Consider the following 26307-nt stretch of genomic DNA (forward strand, 5'->3'; position numbering starts at 1 on the left):
GCGAAACTCCGACACCTTCTCTGCTCTCTCTGCTGTGTGAGTGAGTGTGTCAGGTTACTAAACAAAAATACCACTCAGAAACAAGCTTTTGGTCATTGTTTCATTAGACCACTGTGGTTACAGACCCACACATTTTTGCATATCAACAATACAGTTTAAGATACAGAACTTTCAAAATGCAGAAAGTGTCACAGTATGATATACACACACACACACACACACACACACACACACACACACACACACACACACACACACACACACACACACACACACAACCCCCAATATGTCTTCCCTTTCCATCAGCCCCCTGTCCTCCTCCCAACTCTCGAGACGCTGGGGTGACATAAATAGAGCACATGCAGACTGAAGCCTGTTAAATATTCATGAATATGCTCCTGTGAGTTGACATGTGTGCCACAGACGGGCTGGTGGTGTGTATGCCAGGGCAGCGAGCAGAGCAACAGGCCCAACCCCCACTATTACACCCTAACAAGCCCCATCCTGCGACTTATGAGGCTCGACATGCTCTGCTCACACCTACTGTGATGGTCCGGGCCTAAACCACACAAAAACAACACTAGACACAATGAAACACAAAGCTTTTACTATCTCATCCTGGAATATACAAGGCCTGAAGAGCAGGAACACAGACTTCATCAAAGAAATGGAAATACAGACATTGTCATCCTACATCCTAAGAAATCTGGTGTAAAATAGACGGACCTACTGGGTGCCCTCTAGGTTACAAACTACCAGGTGTGAAACAGGGAAGAGACTCAAGGGGTGTGATCATTTGGTATAGAGCAGACCTAACTCACTCTATTCAATTTGTCAAAAAACAGGAACATTTTACATCTGGCTAGAAATGAATAAGGAAATGATCTTAACAGAGAATATTGTCCTCATGTGTGCTACCTATATCCTCCCACTAGAATCCCCATACTTTATTAACGATGACAGCTTCTCCATCCTAGAGGGGGAGATCAACAATTTCCAGGCCAGATACATGTACTAGTCTGTGGCGAACTAAATGCCAGAACTGGACAAGAACCCGACACCCTCAGCACACAGGGGCACAACCACCTACCTGGAGGTGACAGCATTTCCTAACCGTATGCCCCCCTAGACACAACTATGACAACTACAAATACCTAGGTGTCTGGTTAGACTGTAAACTCTCCTTCCAGACTCACATCAAACATCTCCAATCCAAAGTTAAATCTAGAATTGGCTTCCTATTTCGCAAAAAAAAGCATCCTTCACTCATGCTGCCAAACATACCCTTGTAAAACTGACCATCCTACCGATCCTCGACTTCGGTGATTTACAAAATAGCCTCCAATACCCTACTCAATAAATTGGATGCAGTCTATCACAGTGCCATCCATTTTGTCACCAAAGCCCCATATACTACCCACAACTGCGACCTGTACGCTCTCGTTGGCTGGCCCTCGCTTCATACTTGTCGCCAAACCCACTGGCTCCAGGTCATCTACATCTCGCTGGTCACCATAGCAGCACCCACCTGCGCTCCAGCAGGTATATCTCTCTGGTCACCCCCAAAACCAATTCTTCCTTTGGCCGCCTCTCCTTCCAGTTCTCTGCTGCCAATGACTGGAACGAACTACAAAAATCTCTGAAACTGGAAACATTTATCTCCCTCACTAGTTTTAAGCACCAGCTGTCAGAGCAGCTCACAGATTACTGCACCTGTACATAGCCCATCTATAATTTAGCCCAAACAACTACCTCTTCCCCTACTGTATTTATTTATTTTGCTCCTTTGCACCCCATTATTTTTATTTCTACTTTGCACATTCTTCCACTGCAAATCTACCATTCCAGTGTTTTACTTGCTATATTGTATTTACTTTGCCACCATGGCCTTTTTTTGCCTTTACCTCCCTTATCTCACCTCATTTGCTCACATCGTATATATACTTGTTTATACTGTATTATTCACTGTATGTTTGTTTTACTCCATGTGTAACTCTGTGTTGTTGTATGTGTCGAACTGCTTTGCTTTATCTTGGCCAGGTCGCAATTGTAAATGAGAACTTGTTCCCAACTAGCCTACCTGGTTAAATAAAGGTGAAATAAAATAAAAAATAAAATGACAACATAAGCAACAAAAACGGGTCACAACTCCTGCAGCTCTGCCAGACTCTGTCAGCTCTGAGGGTGTCTGGGTATGTAGACAGTCAATGGTCGGCTTCGAGGAGACTCCTAGGGTAGGTGCACCTATAGCTCATCTCTTGGCAGTAGTACTGTAGACTACTTTATCACTGACCTCAACCCAGAGTCTGTTAGAGCGTCTACACCCCTATCAGATCACAGCAAAATCACACTCTACTTGAACAGAGCTATGCTCAATCATGAAGCATTAAAGCCAAAGGAATGGAATGCTATTAAGAAATGCTATAGGTGGAAGGAATGTAGTGTGGAAATCCACCACAAAACTATTGGGCAACAACAAATGAAATCCCTCCTAGACAATTTCCTGGACAAAATGTTTCACTGTAATAGTGAAGGTGTAAACCTGGCAGTGGAAAACCTAAACAGTATATTTGACTTCTCAGTTTTCCTATCAAATCAAGCAGACAACCTAAGAAAATTAACAACAATGACAAATGGTTTGATGAAGAATGCAAAAACGTAAGAAAGAAATTGAGAAACCTATCAACCAAAAACATAGAGACAGATAAAACCTGAGCCTACGACTTCACTAAGGTGAGTCACTAAAACAATACAAAAATACAGCACGTCAGAACTCAGATCAATGTAACTGAAGAATCCATAGAATCTAACCACTTCTGGGAAAACTGGAAAACTCTGAACAAACAACAACACAAAGAGTTTTCTATCCAATACGGAGATGTATGGATAAACCACTTCTCCAATCTTTTGGGCTCTATAACAAAGAACAAACAGCAAACACATATACCTGATCAAATACAAATCTTAGAATCAACTATTAAATAAAGACTACCAGAACTCACTGGATTCTCCAATTACATTGAATGAACCACAGGACACAATACAAGCCCTCCAACCTAAAATGGCCTGTAGGGTTGATGGTATCCTAAATGAAATGATAACATATAAAGACCACACATTCCAATTGGCTCTGGCATCGTCCCCAATATTTGGAACCAAGGACTGATCCTCTCCGTTCCACAAAAGTGGAGACAAATTTGACCCCAATAACTACCGTGGGATATGCATCAACAGAAACCTTGGTAAAATCCTCTTGACAGACTGTCACGTGTGCTCCCTCTCCGGCCTCTAGGTCACCAGGCTGCTCGTTATGGTGCACACCTGTCTCCATCGTTACGAACACCTGCGCGTCATCAGACTCACCCTGGACTCCATCACCTCCCTGATTACTTTCCTTATGTATGTCATTCCCTTTGGTTCCTTTCCCAGACGTTATGGTTTCTGTTCCAGTTGTATGTCTGTGCGTTGGTCGTGTTTCTTGTTTTGTATTTAGTTGTGTTTAGTTATTAAAACACTCACTCCCTGACTCTCAGCACACTTACACAGACCACTTATTCACCCTGCACACCCTAATTGATAAACAAACAAAACAAAGGCAAAGTCTTCTCATGCTTTGTTGATTTCAAAAAAGCGTTCGACTCAATTTGGCATGAGGGTCTGCTATACAAACTGATGGAAAGTCGGTTAAAATTGGCAAAAAACACACACATTTCTTTCCACAGGGCAAAGGTGTGAGACAGGCTGGCTGGCTGGCTGGCAGGCTGGCTGGCTGGCTGGCTGTCCGTCCGTCCGTCCGTCCCTCTCTCTCTCTCTCTCTGTGTCTGTGTCTGTGTCTACCTGTCTGTTACTCTTTCTGTGTCTGTCTCTCTCTTTGTCTGTCTCTGTTTCTGTGTCTCTCTCGCTGTCTGTTTGGCTCTGTGTCTGTGTCTGTCTGTCTGTCTGCCTGTCTACCTGTGTCTGTCACTCTTTCTGTGTCTGTCTCTCTCTCTCTCTTTGTCTGTCTGTGTCTGTGTCTCTCTCTCTGTCTGTCTGGCTCTGTCTCTGTGTCTGTCTCTGTGTCTCTCTCTCTTTCTCTCTCACTCTCTGTCTATGTTTATCTCTGTCTGTCTGTCTCTCTCTCTGTCTATGTTTCTCTCTCTCTCTTCTCTCAATTCCTGTCATCCTCTGTCTCGTTTTTTTATGTCTCAAACACACAACATACACCCTTGCACACACACACACAACGTACATCATTACACACACACACACACACACACACACACACACACACACACACACACACACACACACACACACACATTCACACCTTCAGAGGAACACCATATAGCCCCCCAAACATAGATTCTAACCACATCATTTAAGTAGGACATCTATCCTAAATCAATATTTTGATGGGACACTTTGATATCTTCACATTCCTTTGGTGTAAAAACAACTCTACATTGTATTTTATCCTACAGTACAACTTAAGGGGTCACATTCCAACTCAATTTGAGCATGGATCTATGTATCATATGTACTGTACGGCTCAATCCCAAATGGCACCCTGTTTCCTATATAGTGCACTTCTTTTGACCAAAAAAGGGTGCTATTTGGAACACAGACTACCCTTGTACTGTTACATGTTACATGCATGAAGTGTTTGATAGAAGAAACCACTGGTCTGTAGTGTCTGTGGTGCCTGTCTGTGTTTTGATGTGTCTACACTCCCCTCCACCTGGCTCACTGCTAACTCATGCTGAAAGAGAGACAGAATTAGAGAGAGAGGGGGGGGGGGGGGGGGGGAGAGAGATAGACAGTGTGAGAGAGAACAATCACTAATGATGCTGTCAGACAGGCTGCTACTCTTTGAAGACACTCCCAGCAGAATGTGTGTGTTTGTTGTTTTGTGTGTGTGTTTGTGTGTGCGTGTGCTCCTGTGCATTCGGGTGTATGTGCTGTCTGTTAGTAAATCAAACAGACCCTCCATCACTGTCAAGTGCCACATTTGTAAGGAAAGCCGTCTTCCTGCTCTTGAAACAAGTCTCAAAAAGCACTTTTGTGAGATGCCAATCTACCGCTCTTTCATTTTGTTACTTGAAAAGCCCCGGACAGCAACAAACATAATGGTGCCTCTCTTTTCATTCTCCAGAGATGAAGGGACAATGACAAACCAGAGATTTTCCCTGTCTGGGTTTCTTTGTTTTGTTAGTGGAGTGGTGTAGTGGAGTGTAGTAGTAGAGTGTATTAACGGAGTGTCTAAGTGTAGTGGAGTAGTGGAGTAGTGGTGTAGTGGAGTGTAATAGTAGAGTGTAGTAGTGGAGTGTAATAGTAGAGTGTAGTAGTGGAGTGTAATAGTAGAGTGTAGTAGTGGAGCAGTGGAGTGGAGCAGTGGAGTGTAGTAGTGGAGTAGTGGAGTGTAGTAGTGGAGTGTAGTAGTGGAGTAGTGGAGTGTAGTAGTGGAGTAGTGGAGTGTAGTAGTGGAGCAGTGGGGTGTAGTAGTGGAGCAGTGGAGTGTAGTAGTGGAGTGGAGTAGTAGAGCGTAGAAGTGTAGTAGTGGAGTGTAGTAGTAGAGTTTAGAAGTGTAGTAGTGGAGCAGTGTAGTGGAGTAGTGGAGTGTAATAGTGTAGTAGTGGAGCAGTGGAGTGGAGCAGTGGAGCAGTGGAGTGTAGTAATGGAGTGTAGTAGTGGAGTAGTGGAGTAGTGGAGTGTAGTAGTGGAGTGTAGTAGTGGAGTAGTGGAGTGTAGTAGTGGAGTAGTGGAGTGTAGTAGTGGAGTAGTGGAGTGTAGTAGTGGAGTAGTGGAGTGTAGTAGTGGAGTGTAGTAGTGGAGTAGTGGAGTGTAGTAGTGGAGTGTAGTAGTGGAGGAGTGGAGTGGAGTAGTGGAGTGTAGTAGTGGAGTAGTGGAGTGTAGTAGTGGAGTGTAGTAGTGGAGGAGTGGAGTGGAGTAGTGGAGTGTAGTAGTGGAGTGTAGTAGTGGAATAGTGGAGTGTAGTAGTGGAGCAGTGGGGTGTAGTAGTGGAGCAGTGGAGTGTAGTAATGGAGTGTAGTAGTGGAGTGTAGTAGTGGAGTAGTGGAGTGTAGTAGTGGAGTGTAGTAGTGGAGCAGTGGAGTGTAGTAGTGGAGTGTAGTAGTGGAGTGTAGTAGTGGAGTAGTGGAGTGTAGTAGTGGAGTGTAGTAGTGGAGTAGTGGAGTGTAGTAGTGGAGTGTAGTAGTGGAGGAGTGGAGTGGAGTAGTGGAGTGTAGTAGTGGAGTAGTGGAGTGTAGTAGTGGAGTGTAGTAGTGGAGGAGTGGAGTGGAGTAGTGGAGTGTAGTAGTGGAGTGTAGTAGTGGAATAGTGGAGTGTAGTAGTGGAGCAGTGGGGTGTAGTAGTGGAGCAGTGGAGTGTAGTAATGGAGTGTAGTAGTGGAGTAGTGGAGTGTAGTAGTGGTGTAGTGGAGTGTAGTAGTAGAGTGTATTAACGGAGTGTCTAAGTGTAGTGGAGTAGTGGAGTAGTGGTGTAGTGGAGTGTAATAGTAGAGCGAAGTAGTGGAGTGTAATAGTAGAGTGTAGTAGTGGAGCAGTGGAGTGGAGCAGTGGAGTGTAGTAGTGGAGTAGTGGAGTGTAGTAGTGGAGTGTAGTAGTGGAGTAGTGGAGTGTAGTAGTGGAGTAGTGGAGTGTAGTAGAGGAGCAGTGGGGTGTAGTAGTGGAGCAGTGGAGTGTAGTAGTGGAGTGGAGTAGTAGAGCGTAGAAGTGTAGTAGTGGAGTGTAGTAGTAGAGTTTAGAAGTGTAGTAGTGGAGCAGTGTAGTGGAGTAGTGGAGTGTAATAGTGTAGTAGTGGAGCAGTGGAGTGGAGCAGTGGAGCAGTGGAGTGTAGTAATGGAGTGTAGTAGTGGAGTAGTGGAGTAGTGGAGTGTAGTAGTGGAGTGTAGTAGTGGAGTAGTGGAGTGTAGTAGTGGAGTAGTGGAGTGTAGTAGTGGAGTAGTGGAGTGTAGTAGTGGAGTGTAGTAGTGGAGTAGTGGAGTGTAGTAGTGGAGTGTAGTAGTGGAGGAGTGGAGTGTAGTAGTGGAGTAGTGGAGTGTAGTAGTGGAGTGTAGTAGTGGAGGAGTGGAGTGGAGTAGTGGAGTGTAGTAGTGGAGTGTAGTAGTGGAATAGTGGAGTGTAGTAGTGGAGCAGTGGGGTGTAGTAGTGGAGCAGTGGAGTGTAGTAATGGAGTGTAGTAGTGGAGTGTAGTAGTGGAGTAGTGGAGTGTAGTAGTGGAGTGTAGTAGTGGAGCAGTGGAGTGTAGTAGTGGAGTGTAGTAGTGGAGTGTAGTGGAGTGTAGTAGTGGAGTGTAGTAGTGGAGTAGTGGAGTGTAGTAGTGGAGTGTAGTAGTGGAGGAGTGGAGTGGAGTAGTGGAGTGTAGTAGTGGAGTAGTGGAGTGTAGTAGTGGAGTGTAGTAGTGGAGCAGTGGGGTGTAGTAGTGGAGCAGTGGAGTGTAGTAATGGAGTGTAGTAGTGGAGTAGTGGAGTGGAGTAGTGGAGTAGTGGAGTGTAGTAGTGGAGTGTAGTAGTGGAGGAGTGGAGTGGAGTAGTGGAGTGTAGTAGTGGAGTGTAGTAGTGGAATAGTGGAGTGTAGTAGTGGAGCAGTGGGGTGTAGTAGTGGAGCAGTGGAGTGTAGTAATGGAGTGTAGTAGTGGAGTGTAGTAGTGGAGTAGTGGAGTGTAGTAGTGGAGTGTAGTAGTGGAGCAGTGGAGTGTAGTAGTGGAGTGTAGTAGTGGAGTGTAGTAGTGGAGTAGTGGAGTGTAGTAGTGGAGTGTAGTAGTGGAGTAGTGGAGTGTAGTAGTGGAGTGTAGTAGTGGAGGAGTGGAGTGGAGTAGTGGAGTGTAGTAGTGGAGTGTAGTAGTGGAATAGTGGAGTGTAGTAGTGGAGCAGTGGGGTGTAGTAGTGGAGCAGTGGAGTGTAGTAATGGAGTGTAGTAGTGGAGTAGTGGAGTGGAGTAGTGGAGTAGTGGAGTGTAGTAGTGGAGTGTAGTAGTGGAGTAGTGGAGTGTAGTAGTGGAGCAGTGGAGTGTAGTAGTGGAGTAGTGGATTGTCGTAGTGGAGTGGAGTAGTGGAGGAGTGGAGTGTAGTAGTGGAGTAGTGGAGTGTGGTAGTGAAGTGTAGTAGTGGAGTGGAGTAGTGGAGTAGTAGAGTGTCTAGTGGAGTGTAGTAGTGGTGTGTGGAGTGGAGTAGTGGAGCATAGTAGTGGAGTGGAGTAGTGGAGTGTCTAGTGTAGTGTAGTAATGGAGTGTAGTAGTGGTGTGTGTAGTGGGGTGTTTAGTGGAGTGGAGTAGTGGAGTGGAGTAATGGAGTGTCTAGTGGAGTGTAGTACTGGAGTGTCTACTGGAATGTCTAGTGGAGTAGTGGAGTGTAGTAGTGGAGGGTCTACTGGAGTGTCTAGTGGAGTAGTGGAGTGTAGTAGTGGAGGGTCTACTGGAGTGTTTAGTGGAGTAGTGGAGTGTAGTAGTGGAGGGTCTAGTGGAGTAGTGGAGTGTAGTACTGGAATGTCTACTGGAGTGTTTAGTGGAGTAGTGGAGTGGAGTAATGGAGTGTCTACTGGAATGTCTAGTGGAGTAGTGGAGTGTAGTAGTGGAGGGTCTACTGGAGTGTTTAGTGGAGTAGTGGAGTGTAGTAGTGGAGGGTCTAGTGGAGTAGTGGAGTGTAGTACTGGAATGTCTACTGGAGTGTTTAGTGGAGTAGTGGAGTGGAGTAATGGAGTGTCTAGTGGAGTGTAGTACTGGAGTGTCTACTGGAGTGTCTAGTGGAGTAGTGGAGTGGAGTAATGGAGTGTCTAGTGGAGTGTAGTAGTGGAGGGTCTACTGGAGTGTCTAGTGGAGTAGTGGAGTGTAGTAGTGGAGGGTCTACTGGAGTGTTTAGTGGAGTAGTGGAGTGTCTACTGGAGTGTCTAGTGGAGTAGTGTAGTGTAGTACTGGAATGTCTACTGGAGTGTCTAGTGGAGTGTAGTAGTGGAGGGTCTAGTGGAGTGGAGTAGTGGGGTAGTGGATTAGTGGAGTGTAGGGGAATGTAGTAGTGAAGTGTACAGTGTCTAGGGGAGTGGAGTAGTAGTGGAGTGTAGTAGTGGAGTGTCTAGTGTAGCAGTGGAGTGTCTAGTGTAGTGTATTAGTGGAGTGTCTAGTGTAGTAGTGGAGTGTAGTAGTGGATTGTAGTAGTGGAGTGTCTAGTGTAATGTAGTAGTGGAGTGGAGTAGTGGAGTGGAGTAGTGTAGCGGAGTAGTGTAGTAGTGGAGTGTCTATTGTAGTGTAGTAGTGGAGTGTGTAGTGGAGTGTAGTAGTGGAGTGGAGTCTAGTAGGAGTGTGTAGTATAGTGGAGTAGTGTACTGGAGTAGTGCAGTAGTGGAGTGGAGTAGTGTAGTAGTGGAATGGAGTAGTGTAGTAGTGGAGTGTCTATTGTAGTGTAGTAGTGGAGTGTAGTAGTGGAGTGTCTACTGAAGTGTTTAGTGGAGTAGTGTAGTGTAGTAGTGGAGGGTCTAGTGGAGTGGATTAGTGGCGTTGTGGAGTGAAGTCAGGGAGTGGAGTGTAGAGTGTCTAGGGGAGTGGAGTATTAGTGGAGTGTAGTAGTGGAGTGTCTAGTGTAGCAGTGAAGTGTAGAGTGTCTAGGGGAGTGGAGTAGTAGTGGAGTGTAGTAGTGGAGTGTCTAGTGGAGTGGAGTAGTGGAGTAGTGTAGAGGAGTGGAGTAGTGGATTGTAGTAGTGGATTGTAGTAGTGGAGTGTAGTAGTGTAGTAGGGGAGTGTAGTAGTGTAGTAGGGGAGTGTAGTGGGGGAGTGTAGTAATGTAGTGTGTAGTGGAGTAGGGGAGTGTAGTAATGTAGTGTGTAGTGTAGTAGTGGAGTGTAGTAGTAGAGTGTAGTAGTGGAGTGTAGTAGTGGAGTGTGTAGTGTAGTAGGGGAGTGTAGTAGTGGAGTGTAGTAGTGTAGTAGTGGAGTGTAGTAGTAGGATGTAGTAGTGGAGTGTAGTAGTGGAGTGTGTAGTGTAGTAGGGGAGTGTAGTAGTGGAGTGTAGTAGTGTAGTAGTGGAGTGTAGTAGTAGAGTGTAGTAGTGGAGTGTAGTAGTGGAGTGTGTAGTGTAGTAGGGGAGTGTAGTAGTGGAGTGTAGTAGGGGAGTGTAGTAGGGGAGTGAAGTAGTGGAGTTTATAGGGAAGGATATCTCCTAGTAGTGTAGTAGGGGAGTGTAGTAGGGGAGTGTAGTAGGGGAGTGTAGTAATGTAGTGTGTAGTGGAGTAGGGGAGTGTAGTAATGTAGTGTGTAGTGGAGTGTAGTAGTAGAGTGTAGTAGTGGAGTGTGTAGTGTAGTAGGGGAGTGTAGTAGGGGAGTGGAGTAGTGGAGTTTATAGGGAATGATATCTCCTAGTAGTGTAGTGTGTAGTGTATTTCTCCTACACTATAGTGGAGTGTGTAAACTGCCCCAACGGGATCGAACCGACAACTCTGGTCATGCTATGCTCTGGGACAGATAATGTCTTCAAGCTTTTGGCCTCATATTTGGACCAAGTACATTGTAGATGTATGAGGATAGCATTGATGTACCTCAGTATATTGATATGATGTCCTGTAGATCTCTGAAACTCTCACACACAAAACACACCCACTCAATGCTGCTTTGCCTCTGGGCAGGGTTTGTGGGAAGAATCAACAATGCAATTCAATGAAATATTCACAACAAAAGACGAATATCTCATAGTTTCTAATCAAAAGGATTTCACAATCATCTATGGCTGATGATGCTTCTATACTATACAATACTATATCTATACCATATCTATATAATATCTATACTATATCGATACCTATTCTTTATCTATATCTTAACAATAACTATATCTATACCATATCTATACCATATCTATATAATATCTATACTATATCTATACCTATTCTTTATCTATATCTTAACAATAACTATATCCAATCTATATCTATATTTATATAAGATCTATATCTAATCTATATCTATACTATAACTACTGTATATCTATACCGTATCTATATCTAATCTTTATCTATATCTTAACAATAACTATATCTATACTATATCTATATGACATATATAATACATCTGTATCTATTATATTCGATATATATACATATATTCTATGTCCATAATTATACTATAACTATATTATATATATTACTATATCTATTCTATATCTATATTTATATTAGATCTCTATCTATTATATATATATATATATATATACTATAACCATATCTATACTGTATCTATATCTATTATTTATCTATATCTATACTAAAGCTATATCTATACTATATCTGTATCTATTCTATATCTATATCTGTTCGATATCTATATATTCTATATCTATATCTATACTATAACTATATCTATAACTATATCTAATCTATATCTATATTTATATAAGATCTATATCTAATCTATATCTATACTATAACTACTGTATATCTATACCGTATCTATATCTAATCTTTATCTATATCTATACTAAAGCTATATCTATACTATAACTATATCTATACAATAACTATATCTATTCTATATCTATATTTATATTAGATCTCTACCTATACTATATCTATTCTATATCTATACTAAAGCTATATCTATACTATAACTATATTGATTCTATATACATATTATATATATTCTATATCTCTATCTACACTATAACTATATCATTACTATATATATTATATATCTATATCAATACTATAACTCTATCTATGCCATAACTATATCTATACCTATTCTACATCTATTCCATACCTATATCTATACTATAACTATATCTGTCACGTTCGCTGGAATGAATATCGGACCAAGGCTCAGCGTATGTTGAGTTCCACATAACTTTAATGATAAAGTGAAACTTAACAAAGACAAAAAACAAAATAAACAATAAACTAACAACAAACCGTGACTACAGAGGTGCTATGTGCACTAACTCAAAACAGTATCCCATAACCCACAGGTGGGAAAAATGCTAATTAAGTATGATCCCCAATTAGAGACAATGATAGCCAGCTGCCTCTAATTGGGAATCATACCAAAACCCCAACATAGAAAAACAACCTAGAACCCCACATAGAAAATATAAACTAGACTGACCTACTCCAGTCTCAATGTCAACAGTGAAGAGGCGACTCCGGGATACTGGCCTTCTAGGCAGTGTTCCTCTGTCCAGTGTCTGTGTTATTTTGCCCATCTTAATCTTTTCCTTTTATTGGCCAGTCTGAGATCTGTCTTTTCTTTGCAACGCTGCCTAGAAGGCCTGTATCTCGGAGTCGTCCCTTCACTGTTGACGTTGAGACTGGTGTTTTCTACTTGTCCACTTGCTCAGTTGTGCACCGGGGCCTACCACTCCTCTTTCTATTCTGGTTAGAGCCAGTTTGCACTGTTCTGAGAAGGGTGTAGTGCACAGCGTTGTATGAGATCTTCAGTTTCTTGGCAATTTCTCGCATGGAATAGCCTTCATTTCTCAGAACAAGAATAGACTGACGAGTTTCAGAAGAAAGTCTTTGTTTCTGGCCATTTGGAGCCTGTAATCCAACCCACAAATGCTGATGCTCCAGATACTCAACTAGTTTAAAGAAGGACAGTTTTATTGCTTCTTTAATCAGAACAACAGTTTCCAGCTTTGCTAACATGATTGCAAAAGGGTTTTCTAATGATCAATTGATCTAATGATCAATTAACCTGGATTAACTAACACAATGTGCCATTGGAACACAGGAGTGATGGTTGCTGATAATGGGCCTCTGTACGCCTATGTAGATATTCTGCCGTGTCCAGCTACAATAGTCATTTACAACATTAACAATGTCTGCACTGTATTCCTGATCAATTTTATGTTATTTTAATGGACAAAAAATTTGCTTTTACTTCAAAAACAAGGATATTTCTAAGTGACCTCAATCTTTTGAATGGTAGTATATATATATATATATACTATACATATATATATATACTATACCTGTATATATGCTATATCTGTGCTATATCTATATGATACCTATAGCTACACTGAGTGAACAAAACATTAGGAACACCTTCCAAATATTGTGTGTCCCTCATTTTGCCCTCAGAACAGCCTCAATTCATTGTGGCATGGACCCTATTAGGTGTCAAAGCGTTCCATGGGAATACTGGCCCATGTTGACTCCAATGCTTTCCACAGTTGTGTCAAGTTGGCTGGATGTCATTGGGTGGTGGATCATTCTTGATTCACACGGGGAAACTGTTGAGCATGAGAAACCCAGCAGCGTTGCAGTTCTTGACACATTTAAACCGGTGCACCTGGCACCTACTACCACACCCCCTTCAAAGGCACTTAAAGTCACCAAGTCTTGCCCATTCACCCTCTGAATGGTACACATACACAATCCATATTCACCCTCTGAATGGTACACAGACACAATCCATATTCACCCTCTGAATGGTACACAGACACAATCCATATTCACCCTCTGAATGGTACACATACACAATCCATATTCACCCTCTGAATGGTACACAGACACAATCCATATTCACCCTCTGAATGGTACACAGACACAATCCATATTCACCCTCTGAATGGTACACATACACAATCCATATTCACCCTCTGAATGGTACACATACACAATCCATATTCACCCTCTGAATGGTACACAGACACAATCCATATTCACCCTCTGAATGGTACACATACACAATCCATATTCACCCTCTGAATGGTACACATACACAATCCATATTCACCCTCTGAATGGTACACAGACACAATCCATATTCACCCTCTGAATGGTACACAGACACAATCCATATTCACCCTCTGAATGGTACACATACACAATCCATATTCACCCTCTGAATGGTACACATACACAATCCATATCTCAATTGTCTCAAGGCTTAAAAATCCCCTTCATCTACACTGATTGAAGTGGCAAGTGACAAGTGACATCAAGAAGGGATGATAGACTGACCAGGGGAATCCAGGTGAAAGCTATGTCATGGCAATGCAGTTTTGTCCTCTGACATGCTGACCAGACCGGACACGTCGCTTGCACGAGCGTCGCAAAATAAATTTAGAAATCAATGTTATTCAATTATTGCCCCCACACACGCGCCAACGAGCATCTGCGATGCCAAGGGCTAAAATAGAACTCTGTTCTATTTCTGACGCAGTTCGCGCTGAAAGTCCTGCCTCTCCCATCTCCCCATTGGTTTATAGAAGCAGGTACCCATGTGCCATCTCCTCATTGGTTATACCCACGTGGGTGAAAGACGAAATGTTTTGCCGGTTGTCGTGGTAATATGAAAGTGTAGATGGATCACCATATAAGTTCAAAGATGAAAAAGCCTGGAAGGAGGAGAGGTGACTAGAAACGATTCGGTTGGCCGCTTTATGTGTGGATTAATTGTCGGAGTAGAGGACCTTGTGCATTTCAGGTAAAAATAACTCCATGGGGGGCCTCCCGGGTGGCGCAGTGGTTAAGGGCGCTGTACTGCAGTGCCAGCTGTGCCATCAGAGTCCTGGGTTCGCGCCCAGGCTCTGTCGTAACCGGCCGCGACCGGGAGGTCCGTGGGGCAACGCACAATTGGCCTAGTGTCGCCCGGGTTAGGGAGGGCTTGGTCGGTAGGGGTGTCCTTGTCTCATCGCGCACCAGCGACTCCTGTGGCGGGCTGGGCGCAGTGTACGCTAGCCAAGGTGGCCAGGTGCACGGTGTTTCCTCCGGCGCATTGGTGCGGCTGGCTTCCGGGTTGGATGTGCGCTGTGTTAAAGAAGCAGCGGCTTGGTTGGTTGTGTATCGGAGGACGCATGACTTTCAACCTTCGTCTCTCCCGAGCCCGTACGGGAGTTGTAGCGATGAGACAAGATAGTAGCTACTACAACAATTGGATACTATGAAATTGGGGAGAAAAAGGGGGTAAAATAAAAAAAAAAAAAAAAAAACAATAATAAAAAATAAATAAATAAATAAATAAATAAAAATAACTCCATGTTTATATCCCAGGACAAATTAGCTAGCAACAGCAAGATAGCTAAATATGACAAATTAGCTAGCAACAGCAAGATAGCTAAATATGACAAATTAGCTAGCAAGTGCAAGCTAACTAGCTAAATTGCCATACATGTTTAATACTTTTCGACCTGTCCCCAAATTAATGTCATTGGTTCAGAGTTTGTTTTGATATTTTAACCTGAGTGTCGTGATCGCGTTTGGTGTAGGGGGATAAAATAAATGTATGCATGCGCGCAGCCGGTTTGGGTTCTGTGAGTGGATATATCTCTGCTTCCCACCATGGACTAACAGTACAGTTTATCGCTCCAGCCGGTTTGGGTTTGTGTGAGTGGATATATCTCTGCTTCCCACCATGAACTAACAGTACAGTTTATCACTCCAGCCGGTTTGGGTTCCATGTCAGTGGATATATCTCTGCTTCCCACCATGGACTAACAGTACAGTTTATCGCTCCAGTCGATACACTTCACAGTGACAGAAAACAATGACTAAAAGCAACATAAAAGTGAGGTGTGATACAAATCTCCCTTGATGTGTGTGTCTCCATTTGTTTGTTCTCACTCATATCCAAAGTTCAGGGAAACGACTTCCTCAGCCTTAATGGGGGCTTTATGTAGGAGGGGTTTAGGATCATCAGAGGAGGAGAGGGGAGAGGAGGAGAGGAGAGGGGAGAGGAGGAGTAGAGGAGGAGCGGGGACAGGAGGAGAGGGGAGGAGGAGGAGAGGGGAGGAGGAGAGGAGAGGAGGAAAGGAGAGGGGAGGAGGAGAGGAGGAGAGGAGAGGAGGAGGAGAGGGGAGAGGAGGAGAGGGGAGGAGGAGAGGAGAGGAGGAGGAGAGGAGGAGCGGGTAGAGGAGGAGAGGGGAGGAGGAGAGGAGGAGTAGAGGAGGAGCGGGGAGAGGAGGAGAGGGGAGGAGGAGCGGGGGAGAGGAGGAGAGGGGAGAGGACGAGAGGAGAGTGGAGGAGAGAGGAGGAGCAGGAGCGAGGAGGAGAGGAGGAGCGGCGGAGAGGATGAGAAGAGAAAGGTGGAGAGAAGAGAAGAGGAAATGTCTTAATCACAGATGTGGAGGACAGCAGTCTCTTCCTCTCTTTCGCTTTCTCACTCACTTCCTCTGCCTCGGTCTCTCTCTGTCTCTTTCTGTCTCGCTCTCTTTCGCTCTCTCTGTCTCTCTCTGTCTTGCTCGCTCTCTGTCTCTCTGTCTCTCTCTCCCCTCCCCACACATCCTCTTCTCCTCTCTAAAATAGCAGCTAATCAGCCTAACCTTCTCTCAGCCTGGCGAGGGCCGCGCCTCAGTGGGGAGAACATGAAAAAACACACCACCCTCACATCCGTGTCGGCCATGCTCCATTCTTGCTCTCTTCCCCTCTCTCCCCAAGCGCCGGGTTGCCTGCATCGAGCCACGTCTGTGAAGATAGCTAGCGCTCCTCTTTTTGATGTCTGACATCTCAGAGGAGGGTAGGAGGGGGATAGGGAGGGAGGGAGGGAGGGAGGGAGGGAGGGAGGGAAGGGTGAGGCGAGGGGGATTTGGAGCTGCACCTTTCATCCCATGTGTGTGTGTGTGTGTGTGTGTGTGTGTGTGCGTGTGTGTGCGCGTGTGTGAATGCTTATGCATGTGTGAAAGGTAGGGGGTGCCAATTAAGGAACCAGCACCAACATTCGTTCCAAAGCCTTCTGACACAGTAGGTTATACTATAGCCATGTTCCCCCCCAGAACCACTACACACTAATACAAAGAAGAGAGGGAACCATGGTGATGTCCTTGGCCCCATAGGTTCTAAGGGACTGGGGTGGTGAGGCTTTGATCTCAGGGGATCATGAGCTAACACAAGGCCCCGGGCTGCCTCTTTCACTTGCTCGCTCGTTCACTCTGTCTCTCTCTCTCGCTTTCTTTCCCTCTCTCTCTCTCGCTCTCTGTCTCTCTGTCTCTTCCTCTCTCACTCTCCCTCTCTCTCTCTCTCTCTCTCTCTCTCTCTCTCTCGCTCTCTCTCGCTCTGTCTCTCTGTCTCTTCCTCTCTCACTCTCCCTCTCTCTCTTGCGCTCTCTCGCTCTCTCGCTCTCTGTCTCTCTCTCTCTCTCTCGCTCTGTCTTCCTCTCTCTCTCTCTCTCTGTTTCACTCTCTCGTTCCAGGTTTCGCTTTAATTGTCTCCATTCTGCTGTTACAGTGCCCTCTTGTTTTCTCCTGTCGTGGAGGCCGTTGCACAGCCACGCTATACAGTCAGTGTGCCAGGAAGGAGTGCTGATCTGAATCAGTGGGATGATAGAATGACAATAGGGTTAATAATGACACTCATTTACAAAATGGAAACTTCTCTTGTATCCACAAGTGGAATTGTTTTACATTTGGTTACATAACAATTTTTAAAGCAATTTTTAAAGCAAATGATAATATTCTGAGTTGCATTTCCTCCTCTCTCTCTCTCTCTCTCTCCCTCTCTCTCTCTCTCTCTCTCTCTCTCTCTCTCTCTCTCTCTCTCTCTCTCTCTCTCTCTCCCTCTCTCTCTCTCTCTCTCTCTCTCTCTCTCTCTCTCTCTCTCTCTCTCTCTCTCTCTCTCTCTCTCTCTCTCTCTCTCTCTCTCTCTCTCTCTCTCTCTCTCTCTCTCTCTCTCTCTCTCTCTCTCGTTGTCCTGGTGTTTGTTGTTGTTTGTGTTCTATTGGACTGGAAGATGGAGGACGGTGTGTTGGGTTTCTCTAGCAGAGTAATAGAGAGAGCCTCCGGCCAGTGTGTGTGACCAATGGGACAGCCAAGTGTGTGTGTGTGTGTGTGTGTGTGTGTGTGTGTGTGCGCGCGTGTGTGTGTGTGCCTGTGTGTGTGCGTGCGCGTGCGTGCGTGTGCGTGACCAATGGGAAAGTCAGGATATCCAGGACACTAGGCCCTTCACACCATGTCCTATAAATCCTCTGGTGTTGTCCTTGACTCAGTACCCAGTCAGCCTGGCTCCAGAACATCTGTCTCCCTCTATGACACTGCTTCTCAATCCTGGTGCTGGGGATCCAAAGGGGGGCACATTTTTTCCCTAGCACTACACAGCTGATTCAAATGATCAACTCATCAAAAGGCTTTGAATCAGATGTGCTATGGTATTCCTTACAGAGTCCTCCAGACCAATAGGTTTATGCTGCCTCCCTCTCTCAATCTCTTTACCACCTTCTGTCTGTCCACCCCTCCATCCTTCTCTCTTTTCTCCTCATTCACTCCCTCACAGTTTGATTTCTCCCTTTTCTCACTCTGTTCTTTCTCTGGCACATCCCTCCCTCTCACATCCCAAAGATCAACAGGTAGGCTCAGAGGGAATCATGACCCACATCCCAAAGATCAACAGGTAGGCTCAGAGGGAATCATGACCCACATCCCAAAGATCAACAGGTAGGCTCAGAGGGAATCATGACCCACATCCCAAAGATCAACAGGTAGGCTCAGAGGGAATCATGACCCACATCCCAAAGATCAACAGCTAGGCTCAGAGGGAATCATGACCCACATCCCAAAGATCAACAGGTAGGCTCAGAGGGAATCATGACCCACATCCAAAAAATCAACAGGTAGGCTCAGAGGGAATCATGACCCACATGCCAAAGATCAACAGGTAGGCTCAGAGGGAATCATGACCCACATCCCAAAGATCAACAGGTAGGCTCAGAGGGAATCATGACCCACATCCCAAAGATCAACAGGAAGGCTCAAAGGAAGGTTCCCTCTAATGATGCGTGGATGTATATATAGAATAGTTTAAATATAGCATTTATTATAGTATAGTCTATATATAGTATAGTGTACAGTATAATTTACATATAGTATAGTTTATATGTAGTATTGTTTACAGTATAGTTTATATATAGTATAGTTTATATATAGTATAGTTTATATATAGTATAGTGTATAGTATAGTTTATATATAGTATTGTTTACAGTATAGTTTATATCTAGTATAGTTTATAGTATAGTTTATATATAGTATTGTTTACAGTATAGTTTATATCTAGTATAGTTTATAGTAACGTTTATATATAGAATAGTTTATTCTAGTATCATTTACAGTTTAGTTTATATATGGTATTGTTTATAGTATAGTTTAAATATAGTATTGTTTATAGTATAGTTTATATATAGTATAGTTTATAGTAACGTTTATATATAGAATAGTTTATTATAGTATAGTGTATATATATAGTATAGTTTATATATAGTATTGTTTACAGTATAGTTTATATATAGTATTGTTTACAGTATAGTTTATATATAGTATAGTTTATAGTATAGTTTATATATAGTATTGTTTACAGTATAGTTTATATATAGTATAGTTTATTGTATAGTTTATATATATAGTATAGTTTATATATAGTATTGTTTACAGTATAGTTTACATATAGTACTGGAGTTTATTAGAGTTTTGGTGTGTTTCATGCTACAGTTTGGAGTTTGTGCCAGAACTTTGAGGAAAAACTTGATGTATTGAAAGATGATCCAATACACACAGAGAGAAAGAAAAATAAAATTAGATGGCAGGAAGGAGAGAATAAGAGAGAGAGGAGGGAGGCAGGGAGAGAGGGAGAAACCAAAGAACTCTTTCAAAACTGAGGAAGGTGTTTGATACTCCAATTCTCTTTCTCCATACTTAATTATAAGACACACACACATATAACCCCCCCCCCCCCCCCTTGAAAGGCTCACTGTATTCTATAACCTATGGGAGCTCATTAGAGCCCAGACGAGTGGCGTAGGTGCAGGTTGGTCCCTAGTGATTGTGTGCCACCAGGGTCCAATATATTGGATTGATGAAGTGGCACAGCGGGCATAGAGTTGCTCCTACGAGCTGGGTATCACTCCTGAGCCTCTATGGCTGCCTTTACACAGGCAGACCAATTATGGATATTTTTACACTAATTGGTCTTTTGACCAATCATATCAGATCTTTTGTCAATAATTGGGTAAGTCGGTCTGCCTGCGTAAACACACCTTATGAGTCATAGAGACAGGGTTTTAATGTGGGCTGGGACAGTGGGGAGGGCTGGGGACAGTGGGGAGGGCTGGGACAGTGTGGAGGGCTGGGGACAGTGGGGGGGGGGGGGGGGGGGGCAGTGGGGATGGGGGGGGGGCAGAAGTGATGGATGGGGACAGTGGGGGGGGAGGGGCAGAAGTGATGGATGGGGACAGTGGGGGCGGATGGGGAAAGTGGGGAGGGATGGGGACAGTAGAGATGGATGGGGACAGTGGGGAGGGATGGGGACAGTGGGGAGGGATGGGGACAGTGGGGATGGATGGGGACAGTAGAGAGGGCTGAGGACAGTGGAGAGGGATGAGGACAGTGGAAGGGCTGAGGTCCCAAGTCATTGTTAAACATGTCAACATGGGCATTATGTTATTCATCATGACTTATCCAGTCCCATTGAGATAGTTTACATGATGTTGAATTCACAGGTGGCTGGTGGCACCTTCATTGAATTAACATCACTAAATACGAGACTGCCTCATATGCATGATGTTATTCATCATGACTTGAATAGGTTGGAATATACACGTTTTGAATACCTTTTCAACAACATGTTCTTATCATGCCCATGTCTAAGTCAACATGTTCTTATCATGCCCCTGTCTAAGTCAACATGTTCTTATCATGCCCCTGTCTAAGTCAACATGTTCTTATCATGCCCATGTCTAAGTCAACATGTTCTTATCATGCCCCTGTCTAAGTCAACATGTTCTTATCATGCCCCTGTCTAAGTCAACATGTTCTTATCATGCCCATGTCTAAGTCAACATGTTCTTATCATGCCCCTGTCTAAGTCAACATGTTCTTATCATGCCCCTGTCTAAGTCAACATGTTCTTATCATGCCCCTGTCTAAGTCAACATGTTCTTATCATGCCCATGTCTAAGTCAACATGTTCTTATCATGCCCATGTCTAAGTCAACATGTTCTTATCATACCCCTGTCTAAGTCAACATGTTCTTATCATGCCCCTGTCTAAGTCAACATGTTCTTATCATGCCCCTGTCTAAGTCAACATGTTCTTATCATGCCCATGTCTAAGTCAACATGTTCTTATCATGCCCCTGTCTAAGTCAACATGTTCTTATCATGCCCCTGTCTAAGTCAACATGTTCTTATCATGCCCCTGTCTAAGTCAACATGTTCTTATCATGCCCATGTCTAAGTCAACATGTTCTTATCATGCCCATGTCTAAGTCAACATGTTCTTATCATACCCCTGTCTAAGTCAACATGTTCTTATCATGCCCCTGTCTAAGTCAACATGTTCTTATCATGCCCCTGTCTAAGTCAACATGTTCTTATCATGCCCCTGTCTAAGTCAACATGTTCTTATCATGCCCCTGTCTAAGTCAACATGTTCTTATCATGCCCCTGTCTAAGTCAACATGTTCTTATCATGCCCCTGTCTAAGTCAACATGTTCTTATCATGCCCCTGTCTAAGTCAACATGTTCTTATCATGTCCCTGTCTAAGTCAACATGTTCTTATCATGCCCATGTCTAAGTCAACATGTTCTTATTATGACCCTGTCTAAGTCAACATGTTCTTATCATGCCCCTGTCTAAGTCAACATGTTCCTATCATGCCCATGTCTAAGTCAACATGTTGTTATCATGCCCATATCTAAGTCAACATGTTCTTATCATGCCCATGTCTAAGTCAACATGTTCTTATCATGCCCCTGTCTAAGTCAACATGTTCTTATCATGCCCATGTCTAAGTCAACATGTTCTTATCATGCCCCTGTCTAAGTCAACATGTTCTTATCATGCCCCTGTCTAAGTCAACATGTTCTTATCATGCCCCTGTCTAAGTCAATATGTTCTTATCATGCCCCTGTCTAAGTCAACATGTTCTTATCATGCCCCTGTCTAACTTATGAGTCATAGAGAGGGTTTTAATGTGGGCTGGGACAGTGGGGAGGGCTGGGGACAGTGGGGAGGGCTGGGACAGTGTGGAGGGCTGGGGACAGTGGGGGGGGGGGGGGGGCAGTGGGGATGGGGGGGGGGCAGAAGTGATGGATGGGGACAGTGGGGCGGATGGGGAAAGTGAGGAGGGATGGGGACAGTAGAGATGGATGAGGACAGTAGAGATGGATGGGGACAGTAGAGATGGATGAGGACAGTAGAGATGGATGGGGACAGTGGAGAGGGATGAGGACAGTGGGGGCGGATGGGGAAAGTGGGGAGGGATGGGGACAGTAGAGATGGATGGGGACAGTGGGGAGGGATGGGGACAGTGGGGATGGATGGGGACAGTGGGGATGGATGGGGACAGTGGGGATGGATGGATGGGACAGTAGGGAGGGCTGAGGACAGTGGAGAGGGATGAGGACAGTGGAAGGGCTGAGGTCCCAAGTCATTGTTAAACATGTCAACATGGGCATTATGTTATTCATCATGACTTATCCAGTCCCATTGAGATAGTTTACATGATGTTGAATTCACAGGTGGCTGGTGGCACCTTCATTGAATTAACATCACTAAATACGAGACTGCCTCATATGCATGATGTTATTCATCATGACTTGAATAGGTTGGAATATACACGTTTTGAATACCTTTTCAACAACATGTTCTTATCATGCCCATGTCTAAGTCAACATGTTCTTATCATGCCCCTGTCTAAGTCAACATGTTCTTATCATGCCCCTGTCTAAGTCAACATGTTCTTATCATGCCCCTGTCTAAGTCAACATGTTCTTATCATGCCCCTGTCTAAGTCAACATGTTCTTATCATGCCCATGTCTAAGTCAACATGTTCTTATCATGCCCCTGTCTAAGTCAACATGTTCTTATCATGCCCCTGTCTAAGTCAACATGTTCTTATCATGCCCCTGTCTAAGTCAACATGTTCTTATCATGCCCATGTCTAAGTCAACATGTTCTTATCATGCCCATGTCTAAGTCAACATGTTCTTATCATACCCCTGTCTAAGTCAACATGTTCTTATCATGCCCCTGTCTAAGTCAACATGTTCTTATCATGCCCCTGTCTAAGTCAACATGTTCTTATCATGCCCCTGTCTAAGTCAACATGTTCTTATCATGCCCCTGTCTAAGTCAACATGTTCTTATCATGCCCCTGTCTAAGTCAACATGTTCTTATCATGCCCCTGTCTAAGTCAACATGTTCTTATCATGCCCCTGTCTAAGTCAACATGTTCTTATCATGTCCCTGTCTAAGTCAACATGTTCTTATCATGCCCATGTCTAAGTCAACATGTTCTTATTATGACCCTGTCTAAGTCAACATGTTCTTATCATGCCCCTGTCTAAGTCAACATGTTCCTATCATGCCCATGTCTAAGTCAACATGTTGTTATCATGCCCATATCTAAGTCAACATGTTCTTATCATGCCCATGTCTAAGTCAACATGTTCTTATCATGCCCCTGTCTAAGTCAACATGTTCTTATCATGCCCATGTCTAAGTCAACATGTTCTTATCATGCCCCTGTCTAAGTCAACATGTTCTTATCATGCCCCTGTCTAAGTCAACATGTTCTTATCATGCCCCTGTCTAAGTCAACATGTTCTTATCATGCCCCTGTCTAAGTCAACATGTTCTTATCATGCCCCTGTCTAACTTATGAGTCATAGAGAGGGTTTTAATGTGGGCTGGGACAGTGGGGAGGGCTGGGGACAGTGGGGAGGGCTGGGACAGTGTGGAGGGCTGGGGACAGTGGGGGGGGGGGGGGGGCAGTGGGGATGGGGGGGGGGCAGAAGTGATGGATGGGGACAGTGGGGCGGATGGGGAAAGTGAGGAGGGATGGGGACAGTAGAGATGGATGAGGACAGTAGAGATGGATGGGGACAGTAGAGATGGATGAGGACAGTAGAGATGGATGGGGACAGTGGAGAGGGATGAGGACAGTGGGGGCGGATGGGGAAAGTGGGGAGGGATGGGGACAGTAGAGATGGATGGGGACAGTGGGGAGGGATGGGGACAGTGGGGATGGATGGGGACAGTGGGGATGGATGGGGACAGTGGAGAGGGATGGGGACAGTAGAGATGGATGGGGACAGTGGGGAGGGATGGGGACAGTAGAGATGGATGGGGACAGTGGGGAGGGACGGGGACAGTGGGGATGGATGGGGACAGTGGGGAGGGATGGGGACAGTAGAGATGGATGGGGACAGTGGGGAGGGACGGGGACAGTAGAGATGGATGGGGACAGTGGGGATGGATGGGGACAGTGGGGATGGATGGGGACAGTGGGGATGGATGGATGGGACAGTAGGGAGGGCTGAGGACAGTGGAAGGGCTGAGGTCCCAAGTCATTGTTAAACATGTCAACATGGGCATTATGTTATTCATCATGACTTATCCAGTCCCATTGAGATAGTTTACATGATGTTGAATTCACAGGTGGCTGGTGGCACCTTCATTGAATTAACATCACTAAATACGAGACTGCCTCATATGCATGATGTTATTCATCATGACTTGAATAGGTTGGAATATACACGTTTTGAATACCTTTTCAACAACATGTTCTTATCATGCCCATGTCTAAGTCAACATGTTCTTATCATGCCCCTGTCTAAGTCAACATGTTCTTATCATGCCCCTGTCTAAGTCAACATGTTCTTATCATGCCCATGTCTAAGTCAACATGTTCTTATCATGCCCATGTCTAAGTCAACATGTTCTTATCATGCCCCTGTCTAAGTCAACATGTTCTTATCATGCCCCTGTCTAAGTCAACATGTTCTTATCATGCCCCTGTCTAAGTCAACATGTTCTTATCATGCCCATGTCTAAGTCAACATGTTCTTATCATGCCCCTGTCTAAGTCAACATGTTTGCTTACTGGATTGATGCACAACTGCAAATATTTGCAGTCAACACAAACATATATACTGAGTGTACAAAACATTAGGAACACTTTTGCCCTCAGAACAGCCTCAATTCGTCAGGGCATGGACCGGAAGGTTCTACAGGGATGCTGGCCCATGTTGACTCCAATGCTTCCCACAGTTGTGTCAAGTTAGCTGGATGTCCTTCGGGTGGTGGACCATTCTTGATTCTCACGGGAAACTGTTGAGCTTGAAAAACCCAGCAGCGTTGCAGTTCTTGACACACTCAAACCAGTGCACCAGTCACCTACTACCAATCCCTATTCAAAGGCACTTAAATATTTTGTCTTGCCCCTTCACCCCTCTGAACGGCACACATACACAATCCATGTCTCATTTGTCTCAAAGCTTCAAAATCCTTCTTTAACCCGTCTCCTCCCCTTCATCTACACGGATTGAAGTGGATTTAACATCAATAAGGGATCATAGCTCTCACTTGGATTCACCTGGGCAGTCTATGTGTTCCTAATGTTTTGTCCATCAGTGTATAGTCAGCTGTGTTCCACAGTTGGCTACATCTGTGTTCCGATGAATGATTCTACTCTATTTGCTCATCTCACATGACTGCTGACACGCACAAATACACCTGTGTTTTCTAACCCATTATAATTAATTAGCCTTCCTGGTGAAAACATATCCACGTATCCCGACTGAAACATTCTATTCCTCCATCTTGCAGTTTCTGTTGCATCTTATTAATGTATCTCATTAAGACAGAGTTGGTATGGCTGTCTAGTCCTTTTCTCAGTTTAGCATATTTTAGCATATTCACACCCACTCTCTCCACCCACCACACATCTATACGTCTCTAATGTAAAGCAGCTGACATACTCAATAGAAGCACATGGAAGAAGGTAGCGATGTATAGTACACGCTAATATAAACAAAGGACCTGTGTAGGAGTGAAAGGGAGGTGAGGAGATAAGGTGACAGGGAAAGTAAGACAGAAGAGAAGTTAGAATGTAGAGATATCAGAGAGAAGGGTAGTCTGAGAGGGGGATGGAGAGATAACAGGGAGAAAGGTAGTTAGAGAGAGAGACATGGAGAGAGGCGTGGAGACATATCTGGGAGAAAGGTAGTTAAAGAGAGAGACATGGAGAGGGGCGTGGAGACATATGGGAGAAAGGTAGTTAGAGAGAGAGACATGGAGAGGGGCGTGGAGACATATGGGAGAAAGGTAGTTAGAGAGAGAGACATGGAGAGGGGCGTGGAGACATATCTGGGAGAAAGGTAGTTAGAGAGAGAGACATGGAGAGAGGAATGTAGAGATATCAGAGAGAAGGGTAGTCTGAGAGGGGGATGGAGAGATAACAGGGAGAAAGGTAGTTAGAGAGAGAGACATGGAGAGTCCCACACAGCATTGGGACGAAACCTGAAACATTCCACTTCAATAATAGCAACTTCACTGTAACATGTAGACTATATCTCTACTGTTTAGACTACATTGCTACTGTTTAGACTACATCTCTACTG

Source organism: Oncorhynchus mykiss, chromosome 7, assembly GCF_013265735.2.
Source record: "Oncorhynchus mykiss isolate Arlee chromosome 7, USDA_OmykA_1.1, whole genome shotgun sequence".
In the NCBI taxonomy this organism is placed as follows: Eukaryota; Metazoa; Chordata; class Actinopteri; order Salmoniformes; family Salmonidae; genus Oncorhynchus; species Oncorhynchus mykiss.